This window comes from Nymphalis io, chromosome 6 (genome assembly GCF_905147045.1).
Source record: "Nymphalis io chromosome 6, ilAglIoxx1.1, whole genome shotgun sequence".
Lineage (NCBI taxonomy): Eukaryota > Metazoa > Arthropoda > Insecta > Lepidoptera > Nymphalidae > Nymphalis > Nymphalis io.
This window is the reverse complement of record NC_065893.1, coordinates 9,402,792-9,418,849: the sequence shown is the minus strand read 5'-3', so window position 1 is coordinate 9,418,849 and position 16,058 is coordinate 9,402,792. Positions and strand designations below refer to the sequence as shown.

At 30.4% G+C, this 16,058-nt stretch overlaps 1 protein-coding gene across 26 annotated transcripts in view; it reads right to left on the bottom strand.

The window, feature by feature from the left end:
* The window catches only part of LOC126768916 (glutamate-gated chloride channel), a 59,209-nt gene extending 44,195 nt beyond the window's left edge, over nucleotides 1-15,014 (bottom strand). For 20 of the 26 annotated variants that reach the window (XM_050487345.1, XM_050487347.1, XM_050487346.1 and 17 more), the window contains exon 1: nucleotides 14,571-15,014. The gene's annotated coding sequence lies outside the window, so the exon portion shown is untranslated. The remainder of the gene's footprint in view (nucleotides 1-14,570) is intronic. The other 6 variants (XM_050487353.1, XM_050487357.1, XM_050487362.1 and 3 more) reach the window with 3 other exon arrangements.
* Between the last annotated feature and the right edge of the window lie 1,044 nt (nucleotides 15,015-16,058).

The window sequence follows — 16,058 nt, the reverse complement described above, 5'->3', positions numbered from 1 at the left end:
ATGAGATACAAACGTAACTGTGCCAAGGCTAATGGCAGCATTATGTACAGTTAGCAATATATATTTGTGGAATAAAGTTATTAATTTGTGAAGGAAATAAAGTATAAATCGAATTACTTGATATTTTTCGACTATTTTAGAATTCTACCACGTAAGAAACGACCTTCAAAAATTATTGATACGTATTGGTTGTAGATAACATACGTTTAATATTAGAAAACAGTTTAACGTGAATATTACCTAGAAACTCGCACGAAGGCTCGCTTAATTAAAATCAAGTTATCCATTTAATGACATTACCTGTGGTTTTTTTTTATGATACGAGTTGTTTTTATATTACGGACGTGAGCGTTGAAACACGTACAGTCATTCCCTTCTAAGCAGTAATAAAGAGCAAACATTTCTTATATAGCTTGCCAAATATATTGGCGGTGGAATTTTATATTATAATTATATATTAATTTAAAATATATATATATCATAAAATTTTATAATAACGATTTAAATTTTGTCGTAAGGATAATAATTTTTCATCGAAAACTTAATATTGTAGAACGAATACACGAAGGCGTATTTTAAAACTTCTAAATAAATCGAATGACAATGCGTCGTGATCTTTGATTGTGCAACGTTTGAAATTTTTATTATATATTAATTTAAACATCATAAGAAATAACTAGCGATTTTCAGTTGTTGTTTGTGTACTGAATAATGAATTCTAACTTTACTTTGAAGTAATAGCGTATGCGATGACTGGTGCATCCAGATTCCAAAACAAAATTAAGCGTCGTTTAGAAATATTTTGACAAAGTAATTTTTAAATATCGTCAGCAATTTTTTTGTCCATAAGTTAACCTAATTTAGCTTGTTTCTAGTCTTTTTTAAAGTTTTTGAAGGAAAATCAACACATAATACTGTTATGACATAGCATTTTTGTATTTGAAGCTTATATGAAACAAGACTAAAAAAATATGTTAATGGGGTGAAATCAATATACTTAGATTTTTTTTTAAATATCTATAAAAGCTTTAAATACAAAAAATGTAAAATATCCGTTTGGAAATACTCTACTAATGTATTAGTATTAATGTATTAGCAAAGTCTTACTGAATTAACTTGTAAATGTAAAGCACATGAAGTCCAAGAATATCAAACTTTTTTAGTACCGTTCAATACGAATATGGAGAACACGACCTATTTAATAGTGCTTAATTTTGTATGATGGAACCGTGAACATAAAAGTCGTAACGTTGTACGACCATACAATAACCTACTTAATTATATTTTTTATAGTTTTCATAGTACACCTAAATAATTATATATGCGTTATATAAAACAACTAAATGGTTTTCTATCCTATTATATAAAGTAAAAGGCTTTGACTATTTCAAGCTCATATTTTATACGCATTTATCAATATAGAAAGAGGTTATGCTAATGAATACTCACATTTTATTATAAATCGTATAGAGGGAAGGTTAAACTAAACAAAAATAGCCAACGCACTGAGTAATTACAACTGCATTATGAATGGGGTACAAAGACACCATATAAGTTACGAGGCATATAATATATATATATGTCCTCCAAACTGATTTCGACCACGGCGGCCAATCTCAAGAGAGATTGGCCAACTATGCAGGAGATATTATAGTGCACAAGTATGTGCGCAAATACAGGTGCACTCTCTATTCCCTAACTCTTATAATCCGATGGAACAGCAATCCGACACGACCGGAAAGAGTTCAGGCGAGTTCAGGCGAGTGCTTACCGAGGCAAGGGAGTGAACACACTTCCAAATTCCAGACACTGGACTGATACTGACAATTTTCTGACAGAAAAAACCCAATAACTTTTCATTGGCCCGACCTGGGAATTGAACCCAGGACCTCCAGGTCTGCGGCCTTACACCAAGCATCTAGACCAACGAGGCAGTCATATATCTATATAGATATATATGTATATATTTCAGGTAATACTTGTTACGGAGGATTAAAGCTTTCAAAGGGAAATTGCTGAACAAGTTAACTTAGTTAAGATCTCCTCTCATAGATAATATAATGAGGAAGCGGGTTATTATGGATTCATTGTTAAGCTTGTATATTTATAAAACAATCTAGTTAAGTACAATGACAAGGCATCATAAAATTAAAATATAGTAACTATTGCAATAAAAAAACAATATCTAATATTTATTTATTATATGCGATCTTTTCAAAATTCAAAGTGCTAAGATATTTCAATTAAAATCATCCGGTTGATTATCATGTGTAAGTTTTTAAAAACTTCCTCCTTCCCCGGTAGAAAATTGATACCGTACGATAGTATCCGCATAAAATATTAATATCGAGATGTTTTGTATGCATTGCGCTTCTCCACGATAGACGAGGGTTGGCCGAAATTAAAGCGATCATTTTCGTTGGCTGTGGAGTTATTACGTATTACGCTTTCTATATAAACAAGGCGTTATTAGAGTATGTGAGAATTTACTATTGTTGTATTAAATACATAACTTTGTCATCTATACTAATATTATAAATGCGAAAGTAAATTTGTTTGTCTGTCTGTTTTTCTGTTACGATTTGACTTCTACACCACTAAATCGATTTAGATAAAATTTGGTATTGAACAAGTTTTAAGTGTGGATAAGCAGTGTACAACTATTAATTTTAATAATTTAAGTAATTCATAAATGTATAAAATGTTAAATAATTGATATATAAAGATAATTATGAGAAAAATAATCGAAAAGAGTTATCCATTGTATTGTGTCCTTTGATTTTAATTTGATTTTAGCAAAATGATGTGTTCTCGTAGTAATGACTCGTTAGTAAGACAAATTTCTGGATCCGACTAATCGCCAGCAAGACTCAAACATGCCCTAGTCTATTCGGTCACGGGCACCGGCCAAATTGGCACCAGTCGCTTGGTTAATTTTATCGATCCATAGCACCCGATTGGCTTGTTATGAAAGTTCATATAGACCAACTTTTTTTTTTAATATACTTTATTTCAAGGACCAGTTAAAGTTTCCAGCTTAATTTAGTAACATTATCTGCAATACAACCTAAACAGCTTATGTATAAATGAATATGACAAAAAATCATGACACCATTGTTTTTTTTTATTTCTCAAAAAGCATGTATACCCAACATTACTGTATGTTTTTTGCCTGTATATTTACCGAAAATCCTTTTTTTTTGTTTGAGTATATCTATATTCTTGAGGTCGTCCTACAGTCACCAATACTGAATTTGAAGAGAGCATCCCATGGAAATTGACAAAAATCTTCAAATTTTATAGGCATGAAATCTAGTAAAGTAACAGCCTGTGAACATCCCACTGCTGGGCTAAGGCCTCCTCTTCTTTTTTGAGGTTTGGAGCTTATTTCGCAACACTGCTCCAATGCGGTTTAGTTGAAATCTAGTAATGATTCAAAAATAGTATATGATTTTATTTAAGTTTTCAATGCTGTTATTTAATGTTTGAGAAGTTCTAATAGGCTCTAAATGTTTGTACTATAAAGTGAATTACTATTAGTTAGAAGATAAACTTCTTGTGCAAATACCTTACAATTGAGCTTTGTAGTGTGCTGAGGAAACTTTTATAATATAGTACGTAAGACTACTGAGACTGAATAAATACGAGAGCAAAGAATATATTAACTCGACTAGTAAACATAATTAGGTTCTAGATTTAGATTAGAAAATCGTATTAATACATTTATATAGTATATTGTAATAAACTGGGTCATTTATCTTGGATGAGACAAACAATAAAACGCAGTATCGTATATGTAATATGTATATAGTTTTAAGAAATTTGTCCATTTGTTTCCCCGTATTGTGTTATGAAAATTTCATTCAGTTTAGTTCATTTGAAAAAAAAGGTCACAGATTTAATTTAATTTATATTATTTAACTATAGCTGATACTTTATATCAAAGAATTTTCCTACAGAAAGTAAAATACATTGTGGTCATCTCATCGAGAAATGCACACATCTTAAAACATAGAATTGACAATGATCGTTGTTTGAAAATGATGTTACATTATATTACACTGTGACGAAGCAATTTTGTGCTATCAAAAAGGGTGACCTCGTTGGAAACATCTATAGTCAATGTGGAAATTGCAATATCAGGAAATGCATTGCTGTAATATTGAAAATTATCAATTGAATTTCCGCCTTTTCATAATTTAATCTAAGTCTAATTAATTCTGATTATTATGTAAGTTTTTTAACACTGGTCGGCACAATCACTTGCGTCGGCTGATTCGTGCTGACTTGCTACGTTTTATTAGGTCCTTACATATGAAATTAGCGTTTTGTCTTGGTTAAGAATTCCAAATTCAAATTTATAAATTCATTTAGCTGGTACATTTGAGTTTTGAATACAGTCATTCATTTGTTTTTTCCTCATTATTTTTTTTCTATGGCGTCGCTTATTACTGCACAATGGAAAACATGAAATATCGATATATTTCCGAGTACGAGTTCTATCGTGCCACCGGTGCTGCATAAACAGCTCTAAGGATTAAAATAAAAAAATGTGTACGCCGCTGGTGTCGCAAAAGAAAGCACGGTACGTTTTTAGTGTCAATGTATTCATTCTGGAAATTTCAACCTTCAGAACTAGCAACGTGGACGGCCAGAGACCAAAGTGGAAAATGAAGAATTAAAGGCTATTGTGGAAGCAGACCCATCACAAAGCACTTCAGAGATAGCTGCAGGTTTCAGGGTAAGTGATAAAACTGTATTAATCCACTTCAAGCAAATCGGGAAAGTAAAAAAACTATATATATATATATATATTAATAATTAATATATTTACCTTAAATTTTTGACATATCGTCAATAATCGTAAAATATCATATATTATTCTTAGTTTTTTGTTTTATCTATATACTACAAAAAATATTATGTTTAGGAGTTTGTTATTCAACATTTTACCATTTTTATGTTCACGGAGATATTTTATTACAAATAGGTCTATAATGTCAGATAAAAACTGGCAGCCAAATTCTATTCATAGTGGCCTGTTTTGACTCTAACGCTAGACAACCAGGCGGCAAAGTGGATCATTTAGGTCGAGACATTATTGATCCTACATTTTACCTTTTGTATAGGACCCAAATAGCTGATGATATCCTAGCGAATTCATATTACATTTTGTACTTAGTACAATAAGTATAAATATATAATCATAAAAATTACTTAACCATAGATAAAAAAGGTGAACGGTATGACTTCATCTATTATATCCGCTTTGAAATTCGATTTTGAACTAACCAAATTTCCTAATTAATTTATCTTAAGAGGTAGTTCCAGTTTTAGACGACTTTAAAAAGAAAAGACGTGTTCATTCCTGCTCCTTTTATGGGTACTAGTTGATTTAATGATTTAATTAATCGAATCAATCTAATAAAAAATTGCAGATGTTAAAAATGCATACAGAAAAGTCTGTTTAGCATGTAATGCATCTTCTAAGGTACACTCACAAAAACTATTTTTATCTATTTTAGATTAGTAAAAAACTATAGATTATTTGCGAAACCATTTTATTCAATTCATTTTAAATCTTTATTGAGATAAATACTTAACATTGTTTTTAATACTATATCATTTGAATAAATACCTAATTTAGAAGATATCACCAAATTACGTGCAGTAATGAAAAAATAGTTTGCTGTGGAACGGATAGTTTTATCATTTGGATTTAATATTACCGAATCTATAAGTCGTACAATGAGCCGTATATATGATTATAATTTTAACTTAAACATTAGTTGAAATTATTTTGAATTGCGATAATACAAATGGCACAGTTAACAGGTGGAAATGACATATCTATATTTAACCTATTTGCTCGCTACACAGTTGGGCAAATAATATTGTAATGCTGGCTTCACGAGACACGTGGCAGCTAGTGCAAACTGGTTTATTTCAGTTCTAGTCACTGTATATATTACACTACTACAAACGCAAAAACGTATCCATACTGATTTGGCTGTAAAATATTCTTTTATGTTTTTTTTCATTTTCAATATATTTTAGGAAGGTAGATAAACTAAACATTTAATTTAAGCCCAAATGCATTAAGTGCTTTCCGAGGCATAAGAGTGTTAACAGAGGCATAAAACAAAATTGCTAATCTTGTATTGTAGCTTAATTATACAGGCAGCGTATAGAACACTTTTTATCGCAGGATACAAAAGCGTTCCCAAGGGCGTAAAAAAACTTTATTTGCGCGCTTTGCGTCCACATAAACTCGTACAAATAAAAAAACAAAAGTAATGTTTTTATTAGTTTATAAATAAATCTTGATATAAATTTTTCACGTTGTATGGATAAAATACGTAAGTCAATTACAATGTAAAGTGATTTGGTTGGAGACACAGAATAATCTTATTTAAACATTCATAAGTTGTGATTTATTAATCACTTTCATTCAATAATGTGTATCCATACATTTTATTTTTCTTTCCTCTTTAACCGAGATTTGATGATGAGAAAAATTACAAATATATATATTTTTTTCTTTTAAAACACAGAATGTTTTTGGCTTCCAGAACGAGGAGATTTATGAAAATCTGGACTTCTAATATATTTTATAATATTGGTTTATTAGTTTCTCGTTTCGCGTATATTCAAATCAACATATTTTTGTATTACCTACATCTGTCAATGTACTGCAATTCAATTACATACATCTAATTTTAATTTAATATAATATAACCAATATGCTGCAAATTTGGAATTGATGACATCACCAATCAAGAAATCTACCAATTAAATGATTAGTACCATTACCAATTGAACGAAAGTCATAAATTTCTTGTTCACATGTTAAATTAAACATGCATCGGTTTTCATTATCAATATAAAGGTTGAAATTGATTTTAATACTAAACCTCTAGCCTAGTTCTCCTCTTTAACTTCTCCTCACATACCTCACTCCAATTTATAGTATGACTAAAGTGGAATCCTTCAGAAAGAGAACCCGGACCTGTTATCAGGTAATATGGGATTTTTACCCAATACAATATCTGCGATGACCAGCACGGCGACACTGTTACGGTCATTTGAGTTTTGCATTTACCTCCATGATATATTAAAATTAGCAAGATTAAATGCACTAAGCGAGAATAATCGCACGATTTTCGTTTCGCACTTTTTAGTAGTTAATAAATACCTTAGGTGCTTAAAATTTCTTAAAGGCCTTCTAGCATATTTTACAAAAGGGATTAGATTGTCTAGAGTACGACTGCTTCTAACCATTTTTATTATTCATTAGACAGATTTCTGGCCCTTTCATTATATCTCGGAGTCTCGTTATGCTTTATTCAACTCGTAGTCTTATAATTTTAGTAAAAGGCTGTCTCTGATAAAAGCAAGAAATTTCGAAACAAATCTATTTTTTATAAAATTTGCGATGACATTATGCCTTAAATTAATAAAATATATGTTCTATGGAGATTTTTTTTAGATTTTGTTGAAATATAAATAGCGTTAGACACATAATTTAATGTAAGTATATTGAGAAATGAGGTGAAGAACAACCAAGTTTTAGATTAAGTTTTATTTTTATGTTTTTAATTTGTGTTTGTAGTTCATCTCGTGCAGGGCAGTAGGGAGAGCCGTATCAAAGCTGTATCAGATACAATTCCTATACATGGGTTTAACCTGCACTAAAACAGTACGAAGGTATAAGTTTTAAGCATTGTTTAATAGTGGAGGAGGACTTTGCATAGCCATGGAATATTAAAGAATCTTTCTTTTATAAATAAAGTTATTAAATCAGCAATTTAAATAAATTTAAAAATTTATTCGGTAAATATTCGGTACTCGGCTTTTAAAATGTTAAATATGAATATACAATTTTACAAGTCTAAGTAAAAGTAAAACAACCTACGGTTCATAATATACATTCGAACGGAAAAAAACAGACAGCAACGTAGTAGTTACTTCTCCTCTATCCGGATTAGTTATTTTTATCTAATTATACTCCTTTATTTTACTTTGTTTATTAATGATGTTTTAAGTATTTTCCGCATTTAATAATGCTGTGAATAGAAAGCATAAGAACAAGGGATAGGGCGTGCAATGATATATTGTCACTCGGCATTGGCGGAGAGTTTTCTTGGTGCTGTACTGGTTTTTTTTTTATAATATATGTATTTTCATCTCATTAAAGAAAATACTGTAAGATTTACAGAATATATCTTGATAAAAAGCACTTATCCAAATTACAAAAAAAGCACAGTCATAAGTAATTACAGTTTTAAGTGGTCACACTGTTTCTTGTTGCATTATTAAAAGTTTTAAAAACAGAAAGGTAAAAAATAAAGAAGTTAGAGATATAGAGATAAATATAGAAAAAAACTGCGAGTTATAAAATGGTTCTGACTACCATAATAAAGTCCATTAGAGGCAACAAAATAAAAGGTATTTCGGCTCTAAAAGCCTTGTCTGAGAATAATGTTGCGAGTCAGAAACATGGGAATATCTGGATTTAAAGGTTTGTTCGACCACGCCTCTTAATCCGTACCTAAGGACTTCAATTGATTACCATGTCACTTACACAAATAGAATTTTATTTTGTTTTACTTCAATCACATTCAAACTAATAAGAAATTGCAGCATCTGACTTGTATAACTTAGAGCTCTTTCGGGTTAAAATCTACATAAAATAAATCCTTTCACAACAATAACATATCAAGATGTTCCTGTATTAGTCCAAGTTTTTTGCTCCGTTGTAACTACAATTGAGGTGAAGAAAGACTTAAGAGATAGGGTCACCTACTGGGCATAAGCGGACGCGACGAAGAAGATACGCATGATAGGGTCGATGCCTCGCGAATGGCATCAGAGAGCATAACTTAGCACAGCGCCGGTGAGGATGATCCACTTATGAGGATGAAGCACTTCAAAGCTACAGTGATGATAATGCATATTTTATTAAAGCCCATGAGCTGATAAACTCATCGGAGATAAGTCAATCAACTACAAGCAATCTCTACAAGCTTACATCCGCCTAAATTTCTCATGCACCGTACCACAAGAATGTTTGTAGAGATTAGAAGTACAAATTAAAAAATCTTTGAGACTCTATCTGATAATTGGCGTAATTTTGACAGTGTTTGATATCTCAATCGCGAAATTGGTCAGAAATAACAATGTTATAACTGTATTCGAAGAACACTTTTTTTACGATATATCATCAAAGTTATTTAATACTTATTGTGTCAACGATGTTTTTTTTGCAAGCATTTGAAAACATATTATGGTGTAACATTCTCGTAGATAAAACGTAATGCTTCGCGAAAGTTCAAGTCATATTGTAAGATTACAAATCTCGCAATATAGTAATGGTTGCTACGTGCAAAGATTGCGATAGGATATTGGATGGGGATTAATATTTTTAACGTAGCACCTTGTAAGTTAGGACAATCAAATGATATCATAGATGTTTTAAATAAATATTTAAATTAACAAAAAATACAACATACAACAGCAGGTGTTTTATCAGTTTACCATTATACAATGTTGAAATGAAACATTAGAAAATATTTGGTGTTTTTTTTCCTGTAACGCCTTCGAAAGAGTTTAGAAATTTTGACGCACGCATATGTGAAACCGCAAGAACCTGTTTCTTGTTGTTGAAAATTGAAATATTTAACGATGTTCGAAATTATCCATAACGTTCATTAATAAAAAGTATAATGAGGTTATTTTAAATATACTGTAACAATTAAATCTATATATAAAATCTATATATAAAAGATTCACAATCACAGATGTATAGAATTTTAAATAAAAATAAAAGTCATTTGACTCGTAACGCATACGTTATTGCTACTATTGTGCTTTTAAACATTTTATATAATAAAGTAAATGGTAAAACGAAACTAGTACCTACTAGTTATAGCATCTATCGTTTCATACTCGTTGAACGAGCATATGCATATAGCATACAATAATCTCATTTTTAATTCACACTTTGATGCCTATATAGTTTAAATTACGCAAATGATAATTGTTGTTAAGTTTATAAACTTTAACACATTGAAAAATGCTTGTTCAATTGTGAATGTACTTTTCATTTCTTGCATTCAGTACAATTCAAGGGCGAGTGTTGTACGTCTCCGTTCTAATTATAACGTTTGACATTCGCTGCCGATACGAGTGTCCAAGACAAGTTTTCTCATCAAAACATTGTTTACACGTATAATATTAAGACAGTGTGATACATGAACTATAATATATTCAAAATATAGAAGTTTTAAGTAATTTTGATACTGCGCTTAATTACACTTAATTAAAAAAAAAATTCTACATTAATATGAATATAATATTATAACAAAGAAACCACATGAAGAAATTTGTATTTTTTAAATATTCTTATAGATACGATAAGAATATACTTTAGCTATTTTTTTATTTTAAGCTATTTTATTCATGACTGCGTACAACATTATATTTTACAGACGCCATAAATTTGCAAAGCCTTGCCAAATCTAGACTATAGTAATTCATGCAATATATAAAGACTCAATTGGACAATAGAAAGACTCGTATAAATGATGTTGCTCTGAACATATTATACTTGATAAAAACTATCGATATTATACTAAAACATCATAGAATACATAAATATTAAATATTTATTAATAGTATTTTTTTAGTCAATATTTTCTAGTTTATGTAATCATTATTATCATTTTTCGTCATCATTGTCGTAACCTAAACAATAAATCTTAAAAGATGAATGGTTGAGTAAAATACGTACTTATTATATTGTAACTGAAATATTTATTTTATTTTTGAAGCACATTCATTTCTAAATATCGCTGTCATGTCGACGAACAATACCAATTCGCAAATTTTATTTTATTCTGCTGCTACGTATTTTTGGAAATATGTATAATATTATGAAGAACGCGAACGCGATGTTTAAATGTTTTTGTGTTTTTTTTGCGTTAGCAAAATTAGTTAATTTAACAAAAACAGCTAACTACGAGTGAGTATGATTTACAACGATGATTTAAAACGAATTTTACTTTAATGGTAAAAATGCTAAATGATTGACAGTCTCTACGTAATATTTTATATAAGTACGTAAAAATCCGTGTCTGCCTAACGTAATTTATACTAAAGTGATTTATATAAACATATAAATATGTACTACTGGCGGTTCGTTTACTTCCATTAATTTATACTTATATGTAAATGCGATCTTTGTCTTTATTTGTAAGACTTAGCTTAAATTATTAAGCTGTCATTTATATAGTTTTGCGTTTATATTTTGGAAGGAATGCAATAAGTAAACCGTTAAAAATAAAACTACGTACGTCCGAAAATAGTGTAATGTCATAAAACAGTTGGTTATATACATTTATATGAGGCGCAAGGCGTTTCGTGGTTTTACTATCTACTTATTTAAATTGAATTATTTTTGCAATAACATTTACAATACAATGACCACATCATGAAAAGAGAATGAGAAATGAAGTTATATTTATAGGATATTAATATTAGGTCCTTACATATGAAATTGGCGTTTTGTCGTACTGACCACTTTGATCTGTAATATCTCCTCATTGGTTAAGAATTCCAAATTCAAATTTATAAATTCATTTAGCTGGTACATTTAAGTTTTGAAAAAAGTCATTCATTTGTTTTTTCCTCGTAATTTTTGTCTTTGGCGTCGCTTATTACCGCACAATGGAAAACATTAAATATCGGTATATTTACGAGTACGAGTTCTACTGTAGCACCAGTGCTGCAGAAACAGCTCGAAGGAATAATGATGTGTACGGACGGCGCTGGTGTCGCAAAAAAAGGTACGTTTTTGGTTTCAATGTTTTCGTTCTGGAAATTTCGACCTTCAGAAATAACCCCGTGGACGGCCGGAGACCAATTAAAGGCTATTGTGGAAGCGGATCAATCACAAAGCACTTCAGAGATAGCTGCAGGCTTCGAGGTAAGTGATAAAATTGTATTAATCCACTTGAAGCAAATCGGGAAAGTAAAAAAACATGAATTGAGTGAATTTAACTTGCAAACACGCGTCGACTTCTGTGTTACTTTGCTCAACCGACACAATAATGAAGGGATTACCATTTTTTTCGGAATTTGAACAACTTCTTATAAGGAAAAAAATTCAACTCTGATGCGGCAGTTTATTGATTCTCGCCCCCATGGTTTTTTTAGCAAAGGGATCAATGAACTACCTATGAGATGGCAAAAGTGCATAGATAACAACGGTGCTTACTTTGATTCATTAAATATATTTTACAAAAAAAAAAATGACTTTATATTCCTCCCGTACAAAACGCCAATTTCATATGTAAGGACCTAATATTTGATTAATTTAGTACATATTTAATAAGGGTTTTTACAGTTATATAACTTTGTAAAAAATTACGAAGTAGATAGTTCGTTACTATAAATACAGCATTAGATTTCTTTCAATAGGAAATGTAGGTAAACTTAATTCATTAAATCAAGATTTATCAATGAGATGTAAACTTATATTATTACACAATTAGAATCTAACCAGACAATCTATCCATCCGCGCTGTGTTGCACGATCCACGTCCTCTTTTTTTTATTCAGATATCTTTCAACATCTTTAATTGTACTGCTCATAAATCGTAAATTGTAAAAAAAAATATCCTAGTCGTTTAAAGATAAATTACGATGTGACGAATTTTTTTTAGTAGACTTTTTGGTGACCTATAAATCTTACATAGGTTGTCAATGAATTGTTAAAAAAGGCTGTCCTGCAAATGGAATACATTACAAACCACACGATAAACTAAAATGTTATGTTTCATGGAACTATAAATCACACAAACCAACGAAATGCCACACACCCAGAAAAATGACATTTATATATTTTTGTCTTACATTATTTTAAGATAATTACAGTAAGTACACACTTGAATCGTATTCTTTTAATAAACAACATAACATGATATAAGTCATTTCAAGTTTATTTTTTTAAAATCAAATAACCATTATTAAATATTGAATACAATGTATACGACTATATGGAGGCGAGGCGGAGGTAGTTTAACATTTCATTTTGAATATGTATTTTTATAGTTCTGTAACAAAAGACATAACACCACTGATTTTTAAAATGATTGTTACGACACATAACCTATGCACTACGATAATTTGAAAAAAGAGTACAAAATAATAACAGAAAATACTGTTCTAATTGTTGAATATAATAATTGTCAATAACAGTCTCAATTAGTGCAAAGACCTTAAACCAAACGATACGAAACGGTTAACGATCGGTATGTAGATGTTGGTCGAATTAATTATTAATGAACAACAGAGCAATTTGGATCAAGCCATGTTACATTAGACCGCTCGCTAAAACATCGATGGCCCTTCCAGGTCTGTTAGACTTCTTAGAAAAGTTTCTTTAATTCATGAAATAATAGACTATTGCTTCTTCTACTGTTACAATCGATTACTATGAAACATTAAATTTATGAACAAATTACTTAAATGTATAGATTTTTTAAAGATGACTTTAAAGAACAATAGGTATACAAAACACTGAAAATGAGGATGTTTTCTTGTGTTTAATTTTTTGAAAAAATATTGTTATTAAAGTAATTATTTCATATTCTATTGCGAATTAAATGAACCATAGCCGTAGTACCTAGTTGTTATGACATTATGATTTTTCTTTAAACGTAAACTAATAAAAACTTATAAAAGCTAACAATTAGATCTTTATAAAACATTTCGTAAATACGAATTCGGACATCTCTATGACCTACTTCTTAGAGAATACCTACTCTACGTCACACTTTGGCCGAAACCCAATATTTATAATTGCAAAAAATATTTATCCATAAGTAGTATGTATATCATGATATACATGTTTTATCTGTCTTTTAATCATTTTGAATATAATATGTTTACATATATGGTATATTTCTCGTTACAAAAACGTATTGATTTTAACAAGTAAGAAGCATCTATAACTTAACTGTAGTTGGATAAGAGTAACATCTACACAAAGTGTTCTATATTGTGGCGTGTAAACGAAACTAAGCTTTAACATTTAATGTAAATGTAAATTGAAAAAATGCATAAAATACTTTGATGTATTCTTAATTATTACGTTTGAGGCTTTCAATAACTACAATAAAGAAGTACAAAGACTACAATAACTACAAATAAGTAATTTTATATATTTGTGTTTAAAAAATAATTTACTACTCACAGATGTATAGTTTATTTCATTCATCTTTATGAAATAGAAGAACATTTTCAAGATTGTCTTTTAGACTATGCTTTTTTTGTTCGAATATTCCTATAATTACATCTTACTTCGTGTTAATTAAACTTTGATCGTTAGTTGATTGATTTAAATTGAATCGAAAAAATATACGACTAAAATTTAAAACCAACGTTTAAATTCATTGTATTCAAAATGTTATTAAAACATATAGGTTTGAACTGAATAAAACTGTCTTTTTTCTATATTCGCAAAAGAAAAATTTTGTGTTTAAAAATAAAGGACAGTAAAATTTTACCTTGCCGCTCCCACCGCAGTATCGATTCCTTCGTACCACCAGCGCGGTCCCACCGGGCACCGTCACCACTTGCTACCAAGCAAAGTAAAACAAAACAAATGAACACACACACTTAGAACGTTCGCACTATTTCATACGTAACCGGCGAAATCCGCATCGGCTCACTTTTCGACACAGTCAACTTTCAAACAAAACTCTAGAAAGTTAATAATTACAAGCTATAAATACTGTTAGCGTACAAATGGAAAACCCAGTTGATAAATAGTAAAAACGCTATTTTCATTGAGCGCGCACCGCGTGAAAGTTTTATGGCAATTTACTCTTCCCCATACCGTCGGCGCGCACGGAGCTGAAGTTTTCAGCGTAGCGTCTGAAGGCGAGTGTGCTTTTGTTACGCAATTCACTGCGACGCGAGTCCGCCAGGGGGCAGCGCGCCGCCTAGTGGCGCAGTGGCGGGCATGCGCACTTTCCACCTCTGCGACACATCACTACGCTGTCGTTTGTTTTATTTTCAGACACATACATATTTATTGTATAAGAAATAAAATCAATTTACGACCTTTGTTGCTTATTATTTATTTGAAAAACCGTACCGTACTTTTGAAAACTTTTGCTTTTCTAATCAAAACGTGAATAGGATTTCCGTCAACTAATTTTAACATCCTTTGTTTTCGAATGCCAAAACACAAATGAGATTTTTAGCGATCTTTTCTCTTCAAATTTTTATTATAATATAGGCTATTATTAGTAAAGGGTCTGTTTTATATTATTATTATTTTTAGAATTCGTGTATTTATTGTCGTCCTATTTAATCCATAGCGAGTAAGGCATAAGAAAGTCAATAACAAAAGTGGCTGGAGGTCAGGGCGTTAAGACATCGCGTGAACCACGATAATGGCAAAGCGGCAGGCGAGTTTATCCACGGCCTCGTTTGTAAAACTAGTTTTTATTTAAAACTTTCTGGAAATATGATTTATGATAAATGACAAAAAAAGTTCAATTATGATTGTTGATTATCTATAAATATATATAATTAGGTATGAGAGTAATATTTTTACTTTCGAAAAATTACTTATAAATTATAAACGGCAAATACCTAATATTCATGTTTGATGCCTCGCATGTTGGCTCTATGTAACTATATAATTTTCTTACTTTATTATAGTACAGTACTACAGCAGTTTGACTTATGATCGATTGAACTTATACAGGTGTATTTTAGTAATAAGGTTTGAAATACATTTATTGGATTTGACTTTTCAATTTAGTTTTGATGAAAACATACACACGCGATGAAAATATCTTACACCTACTTCTAATATATTGCACATATATATTAGATACTTACATGATAGCCAGTATTATTGACACTGTAAGGCAGACTGACTGACATATGATACAATGCGTAGACTAAACTGGTGGTCTTAAAGCAAGCAATATCGACCAGGAGATTTGTTGGTACAACGTTGGTGAAATCTAAGAAATGAT